The sequence below is a fragment of the Trachemys scripta genome, chromosome 7, assembly GCF_013100865.1.
Source record: "Trachemys scripta elegans isolate TJP31775 chromosome 7, CAS_Tse_1.0, whole genome shotgun sequence".
Lineage (NCBI taxonomy): Eukaryota > Metazoa > Chordata > Testudines > Emydidae > Trachemys > Trachemys scripta.
In genome coordinates, this window is record NC_048304.1 from 5417128 (window position 1) to 5443521 (window position 26394).

Genomic DNA, 26394 nt, shown 5'->3' on the forward strand with positions numbered 1-26394 from the left:
CTCGGCGTCGCGTCCCTGGCGCCGTCCCCCTTGGTCCCAGCGTTGGCGTCGTGTCCCGGGTGTCGGCCCCCCTCGGCGTCGGGTTCCTTGCCCCGTCCCAACCGTCTCCCTCGGCGTCGGCCTCGTGTTCTGGGTGCCGTCCTGGCCTTCACCTGTGGCATTGACATCGTGTCCTGCGCACGGTCCCCCTGGCCTCCCTTGTTGGCCTCGTGTCCCTGGTACCACCATGATTTTCTGCCTCGGGGTTGCTTTTGCCATCGTTTCCCATGTTGTTGCTGCTGCCATTTCCCTCATCACAGTTGCCTTTCCCATCATTCCCCTGGAGGTGATCGTTTCCGTTATTCCCCATGTCACCGTCCCCACCAGTTCCACTCTTTCCATTGGCATTGGCATGACCATCGTCTCTCTAGGACTGTCCCAGCTCTCACCCCATTTCCTGTCTCCTGGCTGCCCAGGCCATTGTTTCCCTCATCACCTTTGCTGCTGTTTTACTCATCGCTACCCGTATCCCTTACCACTGTCGCCCTTGTATTTGCGCCACCCCTACAACTTCTAATTCCTGGTTGGGTGTGAATGATCCTCTCTTAGCTCATTGAGATCACATGGTCAGTACCCACATTGGACCCTGTTCTCATCTCTGAGCAGGTAGTGCCCCATAGTGTCAATGTTAATTTTATAACGTAATATGGTATCAACAATAATAATCTTCCCCCTGCCTGTGCCAAGAAGGACCAGACATCTAAATCTGGAAGGATTCTCCATTCAGGGTCCCAGCTGGCCCTACTGAAGCCAGGGTTTCTGAGATAGCTGCTCACCCACCGACTGGTGCTGTCTCCAGCACTTTGCGTACCCTTTTACTGACCAGCTAAGTATCAGTTTGCAGTGGGAACAGAATGCCCACACTAAAGATGTTCACACCAAAGCAGAAGCCATCTCTTGTTTTAGCATGGCTGGCAGGGCCTCATTGCTCTGTAGAGCAGCTCCCTTCAGACCCAAGCTAGGTTCCAGCAAAAACATAGAGGAGAGAGATCAAGGGGATGGAGAGGTTAGGGTTTTGTTGATGCCATATGGTGAGCTTTAGCATGTGGAAACACAGGCTCTGACATTGCAGCAATAGCATAGTGAACTGTAGCAAGTGACACTGTTAATGTGGTATATTTTAACAAACACACGTGTTTCAACAGTTTTAGTGGGCTTTGTCTGGATGGTCTAATGCACAGGGTTTTTTCCCCCATAGTTTTCTCTTTTCATTTTGATCATGATGTGTTAAAAAACTTATATGCTTGATGGGTTTTTTTTATGCTCAAAACATTTGTTTTTCTCACCAGGGTCAGTCTTTTGTTTTGACATGGTTGAAAGATGTTTTGTAGTGTTTTGAAAATTGATATCAGAAACAGTGAAGTGTGTGTGCGCTGTAATGTTTTGCAGTTTCCTGGTTTAAAGGTGAACTTGCTTAAGGATTCATTTTTGCTCCTGAGACTGGCCTTTAATAGGTACATAGGAATTGCCATGCCAAATCAGGGAAGTGCCTATTTAGTTCAGTATCTTGTTTTTATAGTGTCTAGCAACAGATTCTTCAATGGAAGGTACAAGAATCCCCATAATTGGCAATTGGTTTCTTCCTAATCCTAGGTAATTAGTGGTTGGTTTACATCTTGAAGCATGAGTTTAGGTTATGAGATATTACAATGATGAGTGATAGCAGAGGAAATCTGCATAGATAAGTCATTTCAATCTCTTAAATTTTCTATATTATTTTATGTAATTGTGGATGGTCTTATTATTCATATAAGTATCTAATCCTTTTTTTAAATTGGGCTAGTTCTGGGCCTCAATAATACTTCATGGCAATGAGTTCACTGGTTAATTTTGTGTGGTTAAAAAAAGCACTTCCTTTGATCAGTTTTGCATTTGTTGCCATTTAATTTCATTGGCTGCCTCTAGTTAAACTGTCTGCTTTGTTTTTTAAGGCACCTATCACCCTGATCTTGTTCTAGTATTATGAGAAAGGATAGATAAGAGTGCCTGATTAAACTTCTCTAAACTGTTCATTATTTTATATACCTCTATCTATCCCCCCTTCTTCATTTCCTCTGTAATCTATATTATCTTAAACATTTTAAACTCTCCTCAGTCCTTCCATGACTGTAATAATTTCTGTATCCCTTCTCTGGACTCTTTCTATTTCTGCTATGTCCTTTTTGGAATGAAGTGATCAGAATTGAATACTGTATTTCAGTTGAAGAATTACAACCAATTTATATAATGCCATTATATTATTTTTGTATTACTTTTTATCACTTTCTTTATCCAGTGTAAGCACTTTTTGTTTTTTGATCACCTCTGTCCATTTAGCAGATGTTTTCACTGAACTCTTCACAGTGATATCTAGATACTTTTCTTTATTGGTTAAAGTTAATTTAGAATCCAGCAAATCATCTGAATAGTTCACATTGTTTAATGATGTTTGTGTGACTCTTGTCTTCATATGTGTCACTGAATTTAGAACATTTCAGGGTTCTAGAATGCGCCCTCTGTTTTCTGTCTTTGTCTCACGCTTTAACAGCACTTTGATTTAAAAGAAAATGTCAGTAATTCTAGCTCTATTCTTAAATGAGGCTAAGGTTTAGATCTTATCTGCTGCTGTTTATTGAATCCCCATCATAAATTATATCAATACATCTACACTATCAATGTTTTTTGTTTAATAAAAATGCAGGATTTTAAATGCTATTTAAATCTTTTTAACTACTTCATAGATTTTAAGGCTAGAAGAGAGCATTATGATGATCTAATCTGATCTCCCGCATAACACAGGCCAAGTGACTCCTGTCTCAGGTTCCTATCTTCTGGTTGAACTAGAGTATGTCTTTTAGAAAGATATCCAGTCTCTGGATTTAAAGACTTCGAGTGATGGAGATCCACTACATCCCTTGGTAAGTTGTACTAATGGTTAATTATCCTCACTGTTTAAAAAAAAAAAAAAAATCACCTTATTTCCAGTCTGAATTTGTCTAGTTTCAGTTTTCATCCATTGGATCTTGATAGATTGAAGAACTTCCTGCTAAATGAAATGTCCTCCCCATGTGGGTACTAATAAACTGTGATCAAGACACTTCTAAACCTTCTGTTTGATAAGCTAAAGATTGAGTTTCTTAGGTCTCTGAAAGGCAGGATTTCAAAACTCTCATAATTCTTATAGCTCTTTTCTGAAACATTTTCAATTTTCTAACATCTTTTTTTGAAATGAAGACTCCAGAACTGGATAGAGTAATAATGGTCTCACCAATGCTATATACAGAGGCAATACCATATATCTACTCTTACTTGATATTTTCCATTTTATACATCCAAAGATTGCATTACCCCTTTTAGCCACAGCCTTGCCCAGGGAACTCATGTTCACTTGGTTAGCCAGCATGATCCCTTTTTAGAATCACTGCTTTCTGGAATAGAGTCCTTCATCCTGAAAGTGTGACCTACATTCTTGTTCCTGTGTTTATGATTTACTTTTGGCTGTATTAAAATGCATGTTGTTTGAATGAGCCCAATTTACCATGCGGTCCAGATTACTCTCTAGAACTGACTTGTGCTTATCATTATTTATCACTCTACTATTCTTTGTGTCCTCTGGAAACTCTACCAGCAATAATTTTATATTTTCTTCCAGCTTATTGATAAAGATACCGAACAGCAGTAGGGCAAAAACAGATTGTTGCAGGACACAACTAGATTCACACTAGTTCAGTTATGATTCCTCATTAATAATTACTTTGAGAAATCTAATTAATTGGTTGCAAGTAGGGCTGTCAAGCGATTAAAAAAATCACGATTAATCGTGTCATTAAATAAATTAATCGAAATTAATCGTGAAATTAATTGCACTGTTAAACATTAATAGAATACCATTTATTTAAATATTTTTTGATGTTTTCTACATTTTGAAATATTGATTTCAATTACAACACAGAATACAAAATGTACAGTGCTCTCTTCATACTTTTTTTATTACAAATATTTGCACTGTAAAAAAACAAAAGAAATAGTATTTTTCAATTCCCCCATAGTACTGTAGTGCAATCTCTTTGTCATGAAAGTTGAAGTTACGAATGTAGAATTATGTACAAAAAACCTGCCCTCAAAAACAAAACCCTGTAAAACTTTTTGAGCCTACAAGTCCACTCATCCAGCTTCTTTTGAAATACAGAACAAAAATATTTTGAACACTTCTGCTTTTGTGCATTATTATTGAAACTTTTATCATTAATTGATATACCTAACACATGATTTTATATGATCATGGAACGAGAAAAAGAAAAGCAGGTCCCACAGGTGTGATCATTGTAAATGCTTCAAGGGAAAAACACTTCAAGAATACCAAAGATAAAGCTAACAAATTTATTAAAACAAATACTTAAGAAATCCTGCAAAACAGGTAAAGCAACTCTAACAGCACAATTATGGCCATAAAGGACACACTCACAAAAGAAACCCCTACAAAATTAGACACTAGTACTTGATTCTTTCCTGCCCTTTTCAATAGTATATTAGCGTTGTAGCTGTACACAGATACCAATGGAACAAAAAGCTTTGTTCGTTGGAATTTTCATGTCTTAAAGACCACAATTTATAGTACTGGACAGCCATCTGCTATGGAGCATTTTTACTAAGTAGAATAGGATCTTTTATACCACAATATTCCTTAAGTTGGGTAACAATCGCCGCGGCTTTACATACTTAGCAGTCCACCATTTATTAGAAATGGATGGATGCAGTATGGATGCAGATAGGTTTGCTTGCAGGGACTCCAGCATTTGTGCAGGCCTCATGCTGGGATATTTTTACAGAATAGGGGGATAGAAGTGAGGGAGAGGGTACAAAGCTTGGCACTACTATAAGACTACTAATACAAAATAATAATTCAATGCTTTATTAACCATGTAGTAGTCAGGTTTTTGGCCTGTTATCTGTGTTACGATGATTGATTAAAAAATGTACTTAATATCATGCTTGAAAAATGTCCATTATCAGATAATAATGCAAATCCTACAGAGTTCTGGGCTACAGCGTCATACAAAGTTCATTGGTCTTCACCTTTGTTTCTGGCAGAAGCAAATATATCATTACATTTGAAATTTTTGGTAGTAACATTTTGGCTTAATTAAAATCCTGGAAGCTGTACGTTGTATCCTCAGATATTACCTGCAAGTTTTGCTAGATATTTGATATTGCCACTGGTCCTTCTCTAATGATGGCTCATTCAGCTCTTGCATGCCCTTCACAACAGCCATATGAACTGAAAGATCCTTCTTTGTTACAACAGGATAAACTGCCCGTGACCACAGTTTAACTCATATCTTTACCCTTGGTTCGTCTTGAACTCCCTGTCCTGCCTCTGTGGAGCTCAAGAACAAACAGCTTGCTTTTCCTTGAACTGCTCCCTTTATCATCATAATGGTGGGTTGATGCACTTGATGTCTCTGGCTGATGGTGCCGTGATAGATTGGCTACATCACTTACCCAACATTAATTAATTGTTTATGCCGTCAGAAGCCATATGTCACAAGAATTCAGGGGGGACGTGAATTTATTTTTCTCACTTTATGAGAGGAATAGTATTTTATAGTATTTTATTTATAAGTAACTTTTCCTACTGATAGGATCTTGTTCCTTATGTTATTCACTGATGGCATTTTTGATAATTTCTTCTCTCAGATCTTTTCTCAGGAATACTGTCACATCTTACCAGATATAATATGTGGGATCCTCTTTAATATTTACTTTACAGAGTTTTGAGATTAATTACTGTATAAATTTAAGATGGTCGGTCATTTATTTATACTTGTCAAACCAAAGTTGAACCTCTAAGACAGTGGAAGTTTGGGTACTCAGAAATTGCACAGTCGGGCTTGTAATGTGATGAGTTGCCCTTTTGATTCTAGCTGTTGAAAACATTCAGTTCACACATGTCAAATAAGGGGCTAACTGAGATTAGGATGTGGATGAGGACTAGATGATGGAGATCAACCTGGATAAAACAGAGATAATGTTTAAAAAGTGGGAGAACCAACAGGTAGAAATGGCACACTTGCAGTATCTTACCTCTGATTGTGCTTGCAAGACAGTTGGGACCTTTGAGACTATGGTCACCATTGTCCTCTCAAAGTGAGATTACTGAACTGTGGACTACATGGGGCTAGGCCTTCAAACTATCTGGATATTACTGCCAGTATAGAATATAACTGCCTGACCATTATTAAGGGAGATTTTCCTTAATAGCACATTGCATATGTGTTCCATGATCTGCACTGTCTGTCAGTTGGATTGTGGGTGAAGTTTAAAGTGTTTGGGTGGCCTATAAAATACTAACTGGTTTATGCCCCTGCCCCAGTGATCTTTGAGATAATTTCTTTCTTTTGTAATTCTGTGGCAGTTGTGATCAGTCATGGTGCTCTAGCCAGTAAGCCCATTGATTTACTGGAAGGGAAACCATGGATATGTGTTTTCAATGTGGGGTCACAGTTCTGCAGTTTACTTCTCCTCCCTGAGTCTCTCAGTTCATGAGTTTGGTGGCCTTCAAGACACGGGAAGAATCCTTTGTTGGCACTGAGCCTGTTTGTAAATGTTTTTGTCCATTGATAATTTTAAATATAGTACATATACTAGGAGTTATGATTATCACATTTGAAATATCTAAATAAATAAGTGTTGATACTGCTGAGGGAATTTTGTGAAAAGATATGCAGGTAAAACAGCCATTACCCCTTCAGAAAGCAGCTACTGCTTGTGGCTCTGAACAGTGCTTCATTCATCATGTGGCCAGATTCTCTGACTCAGTATCTGTTTAAGAAAGCTGAATTAGAGCTATGGCGTAACTTCTGAGTCAGCTTTTAAATATTTAATACAAGATATTTAAAAAAAAAATCTCACAGCAGTAAAAGGAAACCCAGAAGATTAAAACAAATCTTTCAGCATAACAAGGGAAATCTAGATGATGTGGGAGGAGGATGGAATAAAGACCCTAGTCTTCAGAACATTAAGGAAGAATATATTGAATCTGTGTTAATAAAAAGATAATTTTAAATAGAAGTAAAGCACCTTGAGGTCTGCAGTTGAAAAGCACTATATAATACCTAGATATAATTATTATTAATAAAATAATTGTAATTTTTTTGGTAATAGTTATGAAGAGTCACTTTACAATTCTCCTAAAACATGATGGGGCATGCCATGCTGCAGTATCTTGACTTCTAAAATTGTTTCAGCATTTAAGCTTCAGCCTAAATAAAGTGAGAGTCGTGGCAGCATCCACACACAGTTCATGTTTTGCTGCTTTACTCGCTGTATGGAAATACCTTATTGTAAGGCTCTCCACTACTGCAGTGAAAATGCTCAGATACTGTGGTGATAGACAGCAGCATAAAATCCTAAAATACATAGAAACTCCTCAAGCCATGACTTTTCACTGAGGAATGGGCCAAAGGTAGAATCTACCTAAATGCCTGCTAAAATATCACTCTTATACCTATGTTTATAGCAAATGGATTAACCCAGTATTTAAAAAGCATTGTATATTGACGGACCAAGAGAAGGTAATTTGGCTTCTCTCAGAGGACATATAAGGCCAGTTCAATTATGCTTGTGAAGGGAGGTGTAAGTTACATCAGTTATTTATACTGCAGCAGCTAGATTCCTTGGATCTAAAGGAAAATAAATCCCAGCTGAGGGCAGATGGTGGTGGTTCTGGGTTGTCATGTGTAAGGTTTTCATTTGGGTGAAAGGGGATAGCAGTTTTAATACCTGGTTGGGCTTCACTGGAATTATACCAGCTGGAATTTTTTAGCAGAGGTGCTGATCTACATACTTCCTCACCAATGTTGTCATTGCTGCCTACTTTTTGGGTGATGCTTGCTTTTAACTAATTACTTGTATTCCTGTCCTCATGTAGGTTGTGTCTTTTTTTTTGCCACCACGTCTTAGTCCCTCACTCCAGTTTCTGGACTTTGGAGTGAATGCGATCCCCAGATTTTCAGTCACCGCATTTGCTCACTTAAGCCCCAACCCTGCAAGCACTTGTGCACATACTGAACTTGCACATGTGAGTAGTGAATGAGAGTACTTACGTGTGTAAGGCCCAAATCCACAAAGGGACTTGTGCCCCTAAAACCCAGATTTTGGCTCCACTGCAATCATGAAAAACCTTATTCAGCTGCTGTCTAACCCCATAGGCACCTAAACTCACTCAACGACTATATTTCTGCTGTGAAAGTCACCTAGGAGCCTAACTTTCTGTTTCTAGCCATGTATACTGCTGCATCAGGTAGGTGCCCAGACCTCTATCCCACACCAAAGCCCCAGATGATCCGTACATCAGGTGAAGACAGGTGTTGCCCTGCCTATCTCGCATGCTCTAAGCACACCTAACTCAGCAGAAAATGGGCTGGGGAGAGGAGAAGGACCTTTAGCCTAGTATAACCTTTAGCCTAGTTATGGTACTCACCTGTGAAATGAGAGAGCCCAGTTCAATTCTCCCCTCTACCAGATGGAGAGAAGGGATTTGAACAGGAGTTTCCCACCTCTCAGGTGAGTGCCCTGACCATTGGTCTGTAGAGTCATTCCCATCTCTCTCTGGCCCAGTACCTATTTAAATATTTAATACAAAGTAGAATGGCTTCAACAGGAGAGATTGAGAGAGACTACCAGCAGGGTATCCCATAGCAGGAATATCTGGCTACACCTAAGACAGACGTGGCAGGCCACTAGCAATATATATTCCATAGCAGCAAGTTGGCTGTTACCGATATGAGAGAAAAGTGTGAATGAACTGCAGCAGCCCATTCAATAGAAAGATCAGTTTCTGCCACAAGATACGTGTCCACATCTCTTATCGACTTTGATGGGTGGTTTTTTACATGCATATCTGAGACCAGAATTTGGCTTTAAAAGTGTAGTCCAATAAGAAACCAAAAAGTTGAATAAAAGAGAATCTACTTTGAAAGCTGTAGTTTACGGGTGAATATAAATAAAACAGAAAAAATTACTGTACAAACTAGCAGAAAAGAAGCCTGATGTAAAGGGTCTTAGTTGCAAAAGTGCATGAGCGTGCGAGGATCTAATTTGCAAATTCAATGACCATGATAGCAAATGACTAGTTCTGTAGCTAATTGGTTATATGTACATGCCATCATGGTAATTGTACATACTAGTTAGGCCCCGTTTGGACACACACTTTGAAGATTAAGCCCCAGTGTGTCATATTCATCCTTTTTCCTGTATTAAGGGCTTACAGAAGACTTAAGAGCATTTTTGTTATACAAATGTTTTAGTAGAGTACGGGTATAAACAAACATTTTGTTTCTTTAAAATGTGATGTGGAAGAGGCTGAGAACCAGATGTCTGAAAGATCTTTTTGTCCTTAAAGAAATAATTGAACTGATTTAAAAAACAAAGAAGGGGACAGAAATTTGATTTTAACACTTGAATGAATAAAGGCTGACCTGTAAGAGCTGAAAGCAAAACAAAACTATATTAAGAATCGACACAAATATGCATCTGTGACTTTGTGGTTTATTGTAAATATTTTCACTTCTGTTTCACACTCTTACATTGCTTTGGCAGTTATGTTTATTTAGTGATTTTTTTCATCTCTAAGTCCTGCCTATAGGTTGACAATATGTAAAGTTAGGCTAGTGCTGAACAATACAAATAACATGAAATAAATCTGTGCTCTTGCTTCATGAGAATTATTTAAGGTGATGCAATCAACTTGAAATCTAAATATATCTTCTTAATTAGTTAAAAGTAGTTACAGGCAATAATTTGACCCTGAACCCCCCTATCCAATTTATTTATTTAATTTCAGTCTTCCACTTAATTTTCCTATTTTAAAAAAAACCTTCCCTGTTACTATGTGAAAGACTCACACAAACAGGTGAAAGTGACTGTACACAAAATGCTGTCAAATGAAAAAAATGGAGAAAATACTTTTTAAATGTTGAAGTTCTAGAAATCTTGGTCCCTGATCCTGTAAACACTAATGTGTGCATTTAACCTTACTATGATGAGACGTTCCATTGGGACATAGGGAAGTTAAACAAATACATGAGGGATTGCAGGATCAGGGCCTTAGATGTTGCTTTTAACAGTAGTAGGTTTAAAAAAAATCAAAAGTGTGACTTAGTTGGCATCCCTGTAATGGAGAAATTATCAATGTTTGTAAGGATTGAACATTTTGAAATATGTAATGGAGTCTTGTTAATGTCATAATTATGGCAAAAATATGAAGATTGGTAGTAGACATGTTTTGCAGAATCAAACCACATTTGCAGAACCCAGACTTGCAACATTTTTCTTAAGATGTGTTGGATATACCATGGAATCTCTTGAACCACAGTTGTGTAAGGAACTCACTGATTCCTTCACTAACAGGCTACCAAAAGAACACAGTGGTTACAAGTAGACACACACTCAATTGTCTGTATAGATTTCTGATATAGTGGCAATACACACAGTGCTCTTCTTAGCACAATCTGAATGTCTTTCATTGCTTGGGAAGTGATAATAAAAAGCAGCTCTAGTTAGTGTAACCTCCTGTATCTGTTGTTGAGATTCAAAGCTGACTGTTATGGTCAACAACGAGACCATGGCAGAGTCAAAGACTGAAATGGAGTAATAGATTTCAAAGTGTGCAGGATTCTTTTCAGGTGTCTACAGAAGTAGGAAAACATGTTGTTACTCAGTATATTTAGAGAAGGCTTACTCCTTAGGTAATATTTGTACTACTTAATTGTGCTGGGGGATTCATGATCTGCAGTGCTATCATTGTTTTAAGATGAGAAAGCAGAGAAGAGCTGTCTGAAATTTTGAGATCAGTTCTCCTGATGGCCAAGTGAAGCAGCCTTCCAGACATTTTTCTTCATAACAAAGAATTTGTTAGACAGTGTTTTTCTGTAACCACTGGACCTAAAGATCAAGATTTGAATAATTAACTTAATGTTTATTTATAAACAATTGAAAATTTGAAAATGAAAACGTATATACATATTCTAGCTGTAACAGTAGTTCATTGCTTTTAAAGTCCTCGTCATACACAATAGCCTATACAATTATGTTATATTGGAGGATTGTGTTTTATAAATAGATGTTGAGAGAGAACTCTTCCCTATACTATTCGTAAAGAATTTTACAAAATTAAAAAAGATGCATCAGCTTCATTTTATATACACTTTTTCTGATTATGCCTTGCAAATAACTTTGAAGCTTTCAAATTAAATTTCTTCTTTTATTCTTGGTTACCTTTTCCACTTCATAAACATTTTCTCTTGTTTCTTGTGCCTTACCAGCTCTTCCCTGTGCATCAGCCAGCATCATCAGTGATGTCAGAAGGAATGTTCATAGTTTTGCTTTAGGGAAACTCCTTTTTATATTTGGGCTCACACCATAATGACAATTTTATTATCTTGTCCAGAAAACTGCTGAATTTTTTAAGTGATAGGAGTATGATATGGTTTTGATTACTTTTGCATGTAAATACAGAACATTGTTGGGAGAATGGACCCCATAAAATCGGGACATTTTTTCCATCTAGATTATAACAATGTTAAGATTGGTCTGGTTTTGAATTTGATATGTTGGTAGCATCCCTGATGAACTTTTAAAATCTTCTTAGACAAAGAATTATACATATGTAACTGTTCTTATATTTACAACTTCTAATAAATCTGAGATAGGTGCTTCTCTGGTTTTCTTTCCAAAGCGTTTAGTGGCATTAGACTGCAACTGGAAGGTAAACGCCATTAGAAGGATTCCCTATGTTTAGCAGGCCTGTACACACTGTCTCATTTCTACTCTTGTGAAACTGACTGGCCAGATTGCCCTGCCTCTTCAAGATTTGGTATCAAATATTAATTAGCTGCAGGCATGTAGAGCAAGTGTCTGCATGCATTGACAGAGCTGAGGAAACAAAGTTTTGTTTTATTATTATTGGTTAATATTTATATTGCAGTAACGCCCGAAGGCCCCAATCAGGATCGAAGCTCCATTGTGCTAGGTGTTGTACAAATATATAAATAGAAACAGTTTCTGGCCCAAAGAGCTTATAGTCTAAAAATAAATGAAAAGGTGAAGGTCCCAGTCCTGTGAACTCCTCTCTGCATGTGAATCACTGTGCAGCCCTCCTACTGTTTTGTATGAGTACAGAGATCTGCCTTTGTGGAGCAGCTTGCAGGATAAGGGCCAAAGGGAATGGAAAAAGGGAAACCATATACAAGCAAAGTGATCAGAGTGATGTTTGCACACATCACTAGGTTTAGTTGTTTTCTTTAGGAGAAAAATACCTATTATAAATTACTATTTTTTGTTGCTGTACCACATAGCTAATCTCCACTGCCTCTGTTTTTACTGTTAATCCTAGGCTAGTGTTCCTTGTTTTGTATTTTAACCTTTTCCTTGTCTCTTTTTAAATTTTGTGTGGGAGGCAGTGTTCTGGCACTGCCATTGGCCTGCTGCAAATCATGTCACCTTTTGTGCTTCTGGTTTTCTATCTGTAAAATGGGTATATATGTCTTTTATCTATATATTTATATTTAACCTTTGCCTGTATTGTTTTTAAAGTTATTACAATACAGACCCGTTTACGTGCGGATGTCAGGAGTCAAGCTGTCACGACTGCATGTTAACGGTGCGTGGGTTAAGAGGGCCGTGCTGAAAAAAGTGTCTGATTCACTTAGAAAAAAAAGTCGTTATTTTCTGCTCATTTTGGCTCACTTTTTTTTTCTTTCTTATGAAGTCTGTTATTCGCCGCAGATGAATGATTTCGATATTTTCCGTATTTTGCTCCTCCATACATCTTACAACAGTTTCTATAGCACTAAGGGCTTCTGTGGGAGAAATTTTGACCTTTTCAACGACATCCTTGTCTTCGTCGTCATCGTCATTTAGGCCTGCATTATTAGAATTCTCACGGTCCAGCGTAGTCTCGCAGCCCGTTAATATTTCTTCCTCGGACAGAAATTCTGAAGTTGGACAGTCTTCATCCATCTCCAGCCACTCGGTAATGATTTCCGGCGACGTATCCAAACTAAAATCTTTTATCATTTGAAAGAGAAGTTTACCTTTATCCTCTTTTGTTTGCGTGCGTGTTTGTAGGACGTCTTCTTCCGAAAATCCTTCAAAGTCTGGCTCTGAATCAGCGCCACTGCTGGAGTTTTCCGAGTCTGAGCCGTCTTTGACAGAAAAGTCATCACCGAGAGCCTTCATCCAGCAATTTTCAAAGGACTTTTGTTTTACTCCATCTCAAGCTTTTTTAACTAAATAAATAATTTCCTTCATGTTTAACTGTTTCAGGAATTCGGAAATGCCTGAAGACGTGCATGACACGATCGCCGAAATCAGCTCCCGTTGATAATTGTTTTTAAAATTCTGAATAATGCCCTGGTCTTAAGGTTGAATTTTTGATGTTGTGTTGAATGGTAGATATAGCAGTCGAATTTTTCCATCGCTTGATACCAGTGATTTGGCTGGAGGATGGGCTGGACAATTGTCAAGTAGCAAAAGTGCTTTGGCTTCGAGTTTCTTCGACCGCAGATGCTTACGAACAGCTGGAACAAAGCTGTTGTGGAACCAGTCGTCAAAAATGTGTCTCGTCATCCAAGCATTTTTGCTGTTAGCGTATATTACTGGCAGTTTGGCTCTATTGAGGTGATTAAAGCAGCGAGGTTATGAAAACGGCCAACGAGAAGAGGGGCAAGCTTATGGCTACCCGTCTTATTATTACAAAAAAGAAGAATCACATGATCTTTTATCTTTTTAAATCCAGTTGTTTTCTGTGTCTTGTAATTAAAGGCTAAAGTCTTATCAGGTAGCAGTTTTGCAAATAAAGCTGTTTCATCACAATTATAAAATTGTTCTTCGTGGTAGTCTTCATTTTGTAAAATAGATTTTTAACTCGGCGGGAAACGCATTCGCGGCCGATTCATCCGCTGATCGGCTTTCTCCAGAAACCGATACCTGCGCTATGCCATGACACTTTTAAAAACGACTTATAAACCCCTTGCTGGCTTGGAATGATTCATCCCCTGTTAAATTTCCAAATTTTGTCGCTTGGGCTTGAAGAATTGGCCCACTTAGCGGCATTCCTTTCAGCCTGTCCTGAGCAAACCACGTGTGCATGGCTTTGTCTATTGAGGGTTTTGCTGAATAGCGCACACGTTTTTGCTTAAGCCCCGCAGCAGAATCGATATTTTGTACAAAGCCATTCAGTTTTGATTTGTTTTTTAGCCATCCTCGGAGAGTAGATTCGGCAATCCCAATATCTTTCTTTTGAAACTTTGGCCTGAGTTTCTCCGCTATTTACTTTATCTATTGCAGCTAGCTTTTCTTCTACAGTATAGGAACGCTGACGCTTGCCCTCTGCCATTATATTAGGCCTACGGTTAAAATATTCTAATGTAGAGAGTGTGTGTGTGTTTGTATATATGACTATATGACTACAGTAACTCCTCACTTAACGTTGTTGTTATGTTCCTGAAAAATGCAACTTTAAGTGAAACAATGTTAAGCGAATCCAATTTCCCCATAAGAATTCATGTAAATGTGGGGGTTAGGTTCCAGGGCAGCTTCCCCTACTCTGCAAGCACCAGGGTCGTGGGGCTCAACCCTCAGCCCGCCCACTCCACCTCTTCACCCAAGCCCCCACCCTTGACCTGCCTCTTCTCTCCCCCCACCTCCTCCCGCTTTACTTCACACACTGCATCCTGGATCCTCCTCTCTCCCTCCCCTCCCTTCTAAACACCGCAAGCCAGCTGATTGCCGCATTCGGGAGGGAGGTGGGAGGCGTGCGCCGAGTCCTCGCTCCTCCCTCCTGCCTCTAAAACGCCGCAAGCCAGCTGATTGCCGTGGGCAGGAGGTGGGGGAGGAGGGGGAAGGCGCTGATCTATGGGGTCTGCCGGCGGGCAGGAGGCGCTGGAGGGAGGAGGGGGGGCGTATGGAGGCTGCCAGCTGTGGAGAAAGCAGGCAGCCAAACAACGTAAGAGTGGAGCATTGCACAACTTTAAATGAGCATGTTCCCTAATTGATCAGCAATGTAACAACGAAACAGTGTTAACCTGGACGACTTAAAGTGAGGAGTTAGTGTACTATATATTATATTTCTCTCTAGCATGACAGTGACTAAGTGTGCGTGATACGTCTTTACCAATATCAGTAAAGATGTACAACACGTTTCCGCGCCGCACTTCCTGTCGATTTCTATGTTAGTGAGTTGGTGAGCAAATCTGTAGTGCTACATAGCAAGTTCTTGTACCGCCTGTTAACAAGTCTCGCGTGTTAAATAGGTAGAACTGGGAGGCATGGCGCTACCGCGCTTTAAGTGGAGTCGCGCATAAATGGGTCTGTACTGTATCTCTTGCCTTTTACATTTTTCTGTTTTTTATATTTAATCATGGTCTTCCATGTTTTCTTTTGAACATTATTTTATCCCATATTTCCATTTTTAATTATTTATACACTTGCTGTTCCATTTTTTTAAAATAAACTTTGCTCCAGATCCTTAGGACTGTTTGTTTTGTGGCTGGCACAGTTCTGGGAGATTGGGGATATACAGAGGGCTGTAAGTTACATCTAGACCTTGACACACCAAGCCGCTCCTAGGATTGCAACAGGGCTGCTTTCATTTGCTCCATTTGGAAATTGTGCCAGACAAGGTTCAGCTGACTGTAGCAGTCCTATGGCTATGATCTCTTCTTTTTGGCCATCCCCCTGTGCTGGATGGAGGACCAGAGGGATAGCCACTATGTTGGCTCTGTCACCTGGTTTTATCCTGCTATTCTGCTGTTATTTTATATCAAATATTTCTGGTAGGAAAATGATTTTATTTATGGATTCTCAAAAATACAGTCTAAGGACACACTGAAAAATTTAAAAGGAGAAGAACAAATTGTGTTTATGGATGTGTGTATGTGTATTGGAGGTAGAGAAGATCATGGACTAGATTTTAAGAAAAATGTGCTTTTTCTATTTATATTCATCCAGGGCCTGGAACTCTCCTAACACCTACATGCTTTAGGACTGTTGGCCTAATACATCTTCTATTACAATTCCTCTGCCTCATTTATGTACTCTCTTCTTTATCTTGCCTTTCTAGAAGCTCCACTTTTTTTCTTTTTAATGGTGGGGAAATGCCCATGGAGTTGTCCGTCATTTCAGGGTAAAATAGAAGGGTGAATTATGGGGAGGAGGGCAGTGACTGAGGAGACTGATTCCCTTTTTGTCTCCTTGATTCCAGTGGAGTAGTATTATAACTGCTCATGCTTCAGAAATTTACCAGATCAGGGAAGGGGGTGAAATGCAACAATTGAATTCTAGCTGTCAGTGGGGGAGGGACCATCAAAGCAACATCAAGAATGATTGTGTATCCCTAAGCATCTTATTTTTGACACCTTATCCTCTAAGTTCTGTGTCTTGTTAAGAGTACCTGCCCTCCTCTTTGTTTAGATATCACTGCACTCTTTTATATCCCGTTCAATTGTAAATCTGTCATTTCTGCTTGAGAAACGTAAGAGGCTTCATGCAGTGCCTTGTGGGGAAGAACTGTGGTGTGAGTATATTTCTCTGTGAACAGCTATTATAGTGGTTGCACATGAGCAGGGGATAGAAATAGTTGATTTCAAAAGACTACAGTTAGATCATTTGGTTCATAAATAGCTAACCGTATGAACAGTGAGTTTCTTAATCCCATTTAATTCCACTTTATCTGTGAATGTATCAGCCTTTGGCATGTGTTCATGTCTTGGTGGGAGTAACAGTCAATAGGAAGTGTACTGAATAACATTAAACTGGTATATCTGCTACAACAATGATAAAGCTGTAAAGAAGTTTGCAGTGTTTTTATAATGCTTCATTACCAGTGTGTTTGACCATGAACAAAAGAAGAATGAAACTAGTGAACTATTTTCCTCATATGAGACTAATAGCCGTGATTCTGATGTTAGGAAATAATTGCAGTAACTGCACAAGGTATTAACAGGTACTTATACAGATTGGAAGTATTGTTGGAATATACCATTTGGCAAGAATAATTGACATATAATTAAATGAAGTTAAATTGCAAATTATTATTTATTTATTATTTTGAGGAGAGAGATTAACTAGAAGTCTCTTCCGCTAATACTTTTCGTGAGTAGCCAATTTGGTCAATAACAAAATTTTAAATGCCATATTAAATTGCTTCACTAGATTGAGAGTAGCATTTAGAAGTTAGCTGTTAAATGTTTTATCGTGTTTTTGGCCTTTTTGCTGTGATTCAGCAAAGTACTTAAGTATGTATCTATTGTTAAGCACATGAGTAGACCTATTAACTTCAGGGGGACGACTCACATATTTAAGAACTTTGCTAAACTGGGGCCCTTTTGAATATATTTCATAAAATACAAATACTGAGCTTTTTAAAAACAGATTTGTGGCACTACACCTCTACCCAGATATAACACTGTCCTCGGGAGCCAAAAAATCTTACCGCGTTATATTGAACTGGCTTTGATCCACCGGAGTGCACAGCCCCACCCCCCCAAAGTGCTGCTTTACCACGTTATATCCGAATTCGTGTTATATCGGGTTGCGTTATATCGGGGTAGAGGTGTAATTTCATGTCTAATCTCACAAATGTTCTAGAATTGTAGGACTGGAAGGGACCTTCAGAGGTCATCTATTCCAGTCCCCTGCATCAGTGTTAAGGTTCATCAGTGTCATCAGTGTTAAGGTTAAGCATTTCTGCAATGACACCGCTGTCTTCGGGGGTTTAAAATTTAGCAACTAAACATTAATTTAATGAGGAAACTTTTCATTCAGATTTTTAACATGGCACATATGTGTTCATAAAATGTCATGTACATAAGTTTGTCTAGGGATTTTTGTTTTGTGTTGTGTTTTGTTTTGTTAGAGCGGACGTCAGTAGGGAGTTCTTGATCTTAGATTCTAAAGTGGTACCAAAAAACAAAACCTCTAAAACAGCTGGATTAATTGAGAAACATCATAGTAATATTTTAGTTTTCTTCATCTACAACATGTGTTTTACTGAAATGGAATTGTCTCAACCAAACTATTGGAATGCTGTTATTATGTTGTAAAACTGTATGTTTTTCCCCGCTCCCAGTTATGCAATTCCCTGCTCTCTAGTTCTGGGTGTGTGGTTTGCATAATCATAGTGTTGCCAGTTATCATGATTTTATCATGAGTCTCGCAATATTTAGTGTGTTTCTTATAAGCCTAGCTTCTAGGGCCAGGTATATACATGAGAATATCATTTTACTTTAAAAAGAAGTAAGTTTCTAGCCCTCATTGTTGCAGAGGAAAGCTTGAAAACATGACCTGACTGCACTTTAAATGCAAAATATATAACTTTTTAAAAGAATTCATGATATTTAAGCCAATCTCTACCATGAATCTATCATTTTGATGGCGTGACTCATGGTTTTTGAACATTTGGGGTTGGCACTACTGTAATCCCTATATGTTCTTTTCTCAATAACCACTGAGTACTTTATGTGAATCCCTATATTCTATATCCCTAAATTAGATTGGAGGGATCACTGTAATTTTTTTTTCTCTTGGAATGTGCTAGTCTCTTTACTCTGATTGGCTCTTGTACTTGGAATTTTTAAGCTGTTGGACAGCAACAAATGTACAACTTCAGCTTCTCTTCTTCTAACTGAAGCAGAATCCTGAAACAATAGGAATACCTCCAAAACCAAGCAGCCAACCAAACACAAAAGCTATGAATATGAAACAGCCAAAAAGAAAAGTGTTTTAATAATGGGCAAAATAATTAAGAAAACTCTGTGAATCATTGCACCCTTTCCCTCTGAGTCAGAAAGGGAAACTTCAGGATAACTGAAGTAAGTTTGTGTTTACAACAGAAAAATTCCAGCATCTCCTTCCTAAGTCTGTTTACACAGTTGTTCGAAACTAAAATATATTCCACTTTTTGTGTTGACAAGACTTTTGCTCATCTGGTGAAAGACAGATAAATAAAGAAGATGTAGACAGAGGGATAATAGGAGTGGTGGAATACATGACGTTTTGTTTTGGAGAGGGAGGATTTCCTCATACTCTTGTAGGTGTGGGGAATTCAGACATTTGGGAAGTATTTCCTTCAACCCTGTCTCTTTGTCCACATCCAGGGACTTACCTCTACAGTGTCCTCCTGGTTCTCTCCACAACTTCCTCCAACCCTCTTACAATTAATTCCTTTCCTTCATCTTTGCTGTACTCCCCCCTCCAGCTTGTGTCCCCTCCCTTGATTCTACTATCTGTCCTTTCTCTGTTGAGGCATGGTAGGCTGTAAGTTTTACCTTCTCCCCTTCACTCCCTATCCCCACCAATATGATCTCTGCCTTCCCACCCAAGCCACCACTGAGTGGTTTCCTGTAACACTGCTATGACAGCAGAGGCAGCAGCACTGGAGGGAAGAAGAGAGCTGCTTAGGGCAGGTCTTCACTAGCCACCAGATCGGCGGGTAGTGATGGATCTATCGGGGGTCGATCTATCGTGTCTAGTGTAGACACGATAAAATTGATCCCCGATCGCGGTCCCCATCGACTCCAGAACTCCAGCTCGCGAGAGGCGGAAGTGGAGTCGACGGGGGAGCAGCAGTGGTCGACTCACCGCCGTCCTCACGGCCAAGGTAAGTCAATCTAAGATACGCCGACTTCAGCAACGCTATTCGCGTAGCTGAAGTTGCGTATCTTAGGTCGACCCCCACTAATGTAGACCTGGGCTTATTCCCTACTGGGCCAGGAGGCTTGCAGCCCATGATATAACTATTACTTCATAAACAAGAAAGTTATCCTTGTAATATCTTAGGCCAGGTCTACACTACAAACTTACATCAGTATAACTACGTCGCTCAGGGGTGTGAAAAATCTGCAGCGACGCCATTATACCGACCTAACTTCGGGTATAGACAGCGCTATGGGAGGGCTTCTCCCATCGACAGAGCAACAACCGCCTCTCCCTGAGGTGGATTAACTATGCTGACAGGAGAAGCTCTCATGTTGGCATAGTAGTGTCTTCACTAAAGCACTACAGCGACGCAGCCACAATGCAGCGTTTTAAGTGTAGACCTGCCCTTAGTGGTCAATACTAGGAGTTAATCTAAACTTTGTGTTGATTTGTGGATTAAAACGACACTTAGCGCCAGTTTCTGCTCTCGTTTACATTGGTGTAAATCCAGAGAAACTTCTTTGAAGACACTGGATTTATACTGGTGTAAGTAAGATCAAAACCTGTCACTTAGTTTTGATGCATTACAGCAGTTTCTCTTATTACTGTTTATGTGTATTGTAGTAAAGAGCACTACTGCAGGGAGGAGAGTGGTGGTAGGCACTCTACAGACATGCAGAAAAATGACAGCTAAAGATTTTGCAATCTAAAGGTCCAATTTTATTTTACACCAGTGACTGCATAATAGCAAGCATCTGACATTGCAACTACTATAGCTTAGCTGAGAGAGGAAAAAAAATGTATTTTAAAAGCCAAGCTGTTTTTAGTTACAATAGAATGAAAAAGCATTTAAAACTTTTTCTCTGCCTTCAGTGTGAAATTATCAAACTATTTAAATGAAAATATCACATTGATTATATCACATTTTAGTATTAAATTAATGTATATAGCTGATTTAGGAATACTTGACAATAGGGGGGGCACCATTTGAATATTGACAGCCTGGTTTTGTACTGCTGTTTTCACTGGGTTTCTCTGTACTTAAGTTTATCTGTGCTAGTGGGTTTTACTTTAAAAAGTATTTTTTTACATGCTTTGGGATAGATTATAAGTGATTAAAATTAGACATAAATTGGTAAAACTGACAGTAGACACTAGGAGAGGAAAGATTCTAGGTTGGAAAGATCTTTAGCCATAGTCCAATTTACAGGATACACGTGGTACTTAAAATCCAGGCTTTGTGAGAGTTGACAATGATCTAGTACAGTTTTGCATGAAAAATTCATTTACAATAAAGAAGAGGTCTAGGTATTGTTGGAATTTTGCCAGGATTGTGCATTGGTATGTCAAGAAAGAGCCCCCATTACCTCTTATGATGGGAGGTCTAATTGAATAAAATGAGCTTTCCTATTCCTAGCATCTAACACTGATTCTACATTACATTCTGCTTTGCTTATTGAGGGCACAGGATCATAGAAAAATCTTATTTTTTCTTATATCATTCCATTTTTTAGCTTTCTATTCAAAATTTACTACTAAGATATTCCACTTTGTCTCTTCCCTATTAACACTCCTTCCAGGGACAAAGATCTAGTTAATGGAGGGTGAGGACAGAAAATGTCTCTCTCTTCTCCATCTCTCCCTTTTGTATTTCTCTGTCTCTCTTTAGCCATTGAAAATGTAGGTCAAATTGCATCACCATAAAATAGAACAGTCAGAAAGGTGTTTGAAAAATGCTGACATCCTTAGCCTGGGGTGCATGCCACTGTCCTTTGTTTACATTGAGAACAGTGATGTACCTGTATAAGAACCAACGTCTCTTTAAGGTTAGTGGTATAGCACCTAAAAAATACGTCAAATTTTCAGATGATATTCATCTGAATATTATATTGCTAGCATTTTTAAATTACTACCTTGTAGTAATATAAATATGTACAGATTTTGATCTGCAACAACTTAAAATAGTGATATACCCAGAGAGCTCATTTAAAATCTTAAATTTGTAGTAACCATAACTGTGTACTTTGAATAATCCACTATCTCTTTTACATGGAATGGAAGCTCAATAATACATTTTGTAAATTGTCTAATTATATGCTCTCTATTGTCTTGATTAGATATGCCCTCACTTGCAAAGTATGTGTGTGTGTTTGTTTTAATTTTTTTTAAGTACTCCTTGTTTGACATAATATGCTTTTCTCCTTTCGTTTTTTAAATATGGTGCATAAAGGGTGTTTTTTTTTTAACATTGATATATGGAAAGTCATGGAATCTAGTAGTGTTTGCCTAACAGTCTTTTGTATAGAATACTTCAGGAGTTGTTGATATAAGAAGTTGTGATCAGCATTGAATATTCTTATAGCATCAAAAATATAAACTATATTTTTCACTTTGTTTTTCACAAATGAAATATTGTATAAAATGTAAAAATATTATTCTGTTGTCTTTATCTGTCCTAGCTGGCTGCTAATGTTGTTTGTGTGCTAACCCTTCAAATGGTGGCTTAAATTATACCATAAGATACAGTACTTTAGAATAAAGTAGACTTGCCTATTTATGTGGGGAAACTGCAACCAAATTTTCATTCACTGTTTCCAAACCATGTATTTTCCTAGTCTGTGTTTTATACTTACTTAAACAGCTGAAGCAAGTATGCAAAGACATCTTATTATAGCATTAACCTTACTGCCTACTGTTGAGTAAGATATAGAAATTAAAAGGAAAATTACTGAAGATGCAGCTGAAACCACTGGCAAAACTGTATAATTCGCTGTTTGGGCAAAAACAATAAATTTGGACATGTGTGTGCAATAATTATACAGATAAAAACAGCAGACAGAGAAGTAAAAACACTTTAAGTGAACTTTATTGTCAAGAATTTATTTGATAGGTTTCCATTACCAACATTTTGAGATAGTTACAGGAAAGATTTTGATAGTCATCTGTTGACTGTCAGATAGTAGTGGCAACAATCTGATTATCTGTAAAGATATTTATGGAAATGTTTAAGAAAAACTCTGATGTATTTTGAGGAAAAATCTTGTACCTTTCCACTGGGAATTCCATTGTGCTTTGTTTGTAACAATAAATAGTAAATATCCAAGTAGTAATGGGAAGCATCCTCACAGTTTAGTATAAATTACAATACTATGGAATCATGAGCGGCTGATTCAAAGGTAAATCTCAAGATTCTGTCTTACTTTCCATTTGGGGGATCCATTTAAAACATCGTCCTTGCATTTTGATTCTGTAATCTGTACATGTAAAAATGGATATTAAATCTCAGGAGGAGGATAATAAATTATTGATTTTTTTTTTGTATTGTTTATATTTTTAACTCCATCTTTGCACCTCTAGAGTTGTGTGGCTGCAGGGTGCTGATTCAGCTTCAAGAGATGCTCTGTCGTACTCTTGGGCTACAATAGTCCCTAAAGGACATCCAGCAGCCCTGAACAGCCATAGTTCATTGCACTGTGCTTATAACTCCTTCATCCAACAGACCTCCTGGCACACCCTTAGTCTGTGGGGAACTGCGTGAGTCAAAAGGGCAACACTGGTGTTAGTAATGGGATCCAATTTCCAAGATTGTGAACTGGTGTTCTTCCTGAATGAAGATGGAACAAGTAATGAAGGTGCTTACAGACAAGTGGCCAATGGGATTTAAAACAGTTCCTGAAACAGGAGCTGGATGCCTCACAAAAGGAATTTGTGGAGGGCAACGAAGATGATCAGGGGGTTAGGGCACATGACTTACGAGGAAAGGCTGAGAGAACTGGGCTTATTTAGTCTGCAGAAGAGAAGAATGAGGGGGGATTTGATAGCAGCCTTCAACTACCTGAAGAGGGGTTCCAAAGAGGATGGAGCTCAGCTGCTCTTAGTGGTGGCAGATGATAGAACAAGGAGCAATGGTCTCAAGTTGCATTGGGGGAAGTCTAGGTTGGATATTAGGAAACACTATTTCACTAGGAACGTGGTGAAGCACTGGAATGGATTACTTGGTGAGGTAGTGGAATCTCCACCCTTAGAAGTTTTTAAGGCCCAGCTTGACAAAGCCCTGGGTGGGATGATTTAGTTGCTGTTGGTCCTGCTTTGAGCAGGGGGTTGGACTAGATCAGTGGTTCTCAAAGCCGGTTCGCCGCTTGTTCAGGGAAAGGTATGGCCCAGGTGAGACAAATGGTTTGTAGGCAAGTGGTTTGCAGTGAATAAATTGTCCTGCCCCAGGCGGTAGAAACCATTATAACAGCTATACGCTGTGGTAGCTTTTCAGCAAAGGAGTGTTGGGAAGTGGTTAAAACCTGTTTGGAGACCCGAGGTTTCAGGGAAACCTTAGCTGCCAAAGTTCTTGTGGGTCTGAAAGAAGAACTGATCCTGTTTATTTGCTGAATGTTTCTGGCAAGTAGCAAATAATGAAGAAGGAAAATCATTTCATTTGTCAGTCAGGTGTTATTTAGCATTTTCAAAGTTGAAAAAGTTTTTTGGGACTGCTCCTCTCTTGGCTTATTTGAGTTTCAAACCCCTTTCATATTAGACATAGATACTAGAGCTTACAGTTTGGGGGACAGGATTTCAGCTGCCTACCCCCTAATACCTTCCCCCACCCCAAATCTGAGAATGTATTTGTGGAAGTTGAGGCTGGAAAATTTGTTACAGAGATGAATCTCCCATTCAAACAGAATGGGCTGGGTCTGCCTCAGCCAACCAATTCCACAGAAACAGTAGATATTCTTAAGGGGCTGACTGAAAGGAGTCCCTCACTGGTGATTGAAGGGAAATCCAGGGAAAGAAAAGCCCAAAAGGGATTTGGGTGGGAATAACTTATTTCATGTTGGTGATGCAAACCTCTCCTGACAGAAGGATACTGTATACCTGTAAATAGTTAACCTTATATCATTGGTCATTTATTTTATTTATATATATATTCTATTTGGGATGATTTATTGGGTGTCACCATTTTAGGCCTCATTGGGATGATTGGCAAAGCTGAGGTATGTGCTGTTTTTATGAGTTGGGTGGTGCCTTGTTATGGATTGACTGGAAACCTTGTACAAACCAATGTGTGTGACCACATCCTTCATTTAATATAGTTGTAAGAGACAGTTAAGGGGCCACTCCTAAAACAAGGGCTATTAGAGACTGCCCAGAAACTAGCACCAAATGGGCTGTTGTTTCAGTGGGGACTGTGACCAGGTGTGTGTGGATGTGTGAGAACATACACAAACTGAGAACATAGAGAGTGGAGAGGCAAAGGCAAAAAGCAAGAAAGCCAAGCAGTACCCAGTGAGCACTGTGTGGCCCTGGAAAAAGCTAGAGTATTTTTGGGTCTGGAGTTGGCTAATGAGGTTTGGGGCTGTAAGCTAGGAAACTGCTCCTTTTATTGGTTCCTCCTGCGTTTGGAAAAGCAGGACTTGTACATTCCTTGTAAATAAACAAGATTGTATCAAGGAAAATACGAGACTCCCATCAGTTCTGATTCCAACAGGAACATTCCCACTGCCCTGAAATTTGACTGTCTGCTCGGTTTGAAAAAGGGCAACAGTAGTTTGGCTATCTTAAATTTGAATTTCCATACTTTCAAATGTTAAAGTTTCTTGTAATCTTAACTTTCAATTTCCTGGCTTTTTAATGTTTTTCGTGAGCTTTTGGTTTGATTTTTATTAACTACAACTTTCTTGTAAAGATATTTCTCCTTAAACTGCTGATATGTATTGTCTGGGATTTAGCTTTTGCTCTGGTGAATTTCAACATTACTCCTGTTTATTTTCTTTAACAGCAAATTTTTAAAGTATTCCTTCATGTTTGCAGCCACACTTCTTTCCATTGACTTTTTTATGGGAGATGTATGGCTTAAAACCTGACATACTGTTTTGAAAATGTAGGGCTTGGTGCTTTGACCATGTTACTCTTCTCTTTACATCTTTTCACTGGTTTTCCCCATCTCCATCCCATCAAGCCCCAAATGCTTTTCTCATATAAGGCTCATCTCCACCCACCCTGTCATCTCTTTTACACTTTTCTCTGCGAACTGTGCCAATCTTGATTGCTCGTTTGTAAAAGCTCCCAACAAGCACCATCTTACTTTCTTCCTTGCCACCTCTTATTCACAGAAGGTCCAAACTGCATATAAAAATCTGTAAAGTCACCACATTGTCCTTCTTCATATCCTTCCTTAAAACTCAACTCTACTGTGATACCGACAAAAACTTATTAGTGGTCAGGTTGCTGCTTACCACACTGTTTATCATGCTGATTTTTATAACCTCATTTCTGACTTCTGATCCCATAATATTTGTTGTATTTTCCTCTTGACTTATACTTAGGGCAGGTCTACACTACGGGGCTAAGTCGACCTAAGTTATGCACCTCCAGCTACGTGAATAACATAGCTGGAGTCGATGTACCTTAGGTCGACTTATTGCGGTGTCTACACTGCGCTAGGTTGACGGGAGAAACTCTCCCATCGACTTACCTTATGCTTCTCGTTCCAGTGGAGTAGCACAGTCGACGGGAGAGCGATCGGCGGTCGATTTAGTGGGTTTGATCGCCGCATGTTGATTCCCCGATAAGTGGAGACAAGCCCATAGATTGTACACTCTTTGGGGGGATAGACTTTTTGGTTCGTATTTGCATAGTGCCTAGCACAAAGAGCCTGGGCTTTCTAAGTGCTATCTTAATATAAAT

The 26394-nt window shown here is 38.9% G+C and overlaps 1 protein-coding gene across 3 annotated transcripts in view; it reads left to right on the forward strand.

Annotated features, from left to right (window-relative positions):
- Positions 1-26394, forward strand: part of ATXN7 (ataxin 7) — a 140230-nt gene that overhangs the window by 422 nt on the left and 113414 nt on the right. For 2 of the 3 annotated variants that reach the window (XM_034775579.1, XM_034775581.1), the window contains exon 2: positions 2818-2936. The exons of the other annotated variant lie outside the window; for it this stretch is intronic. The gene's annotated coding sequence lies outside the window, so the exon portion shown is untranslated. The remainder of the gene's footprint in view (positions 1-2817; positions 2937-26394) is intronic. 3 annotated transcript variants of the gene reach the window in all.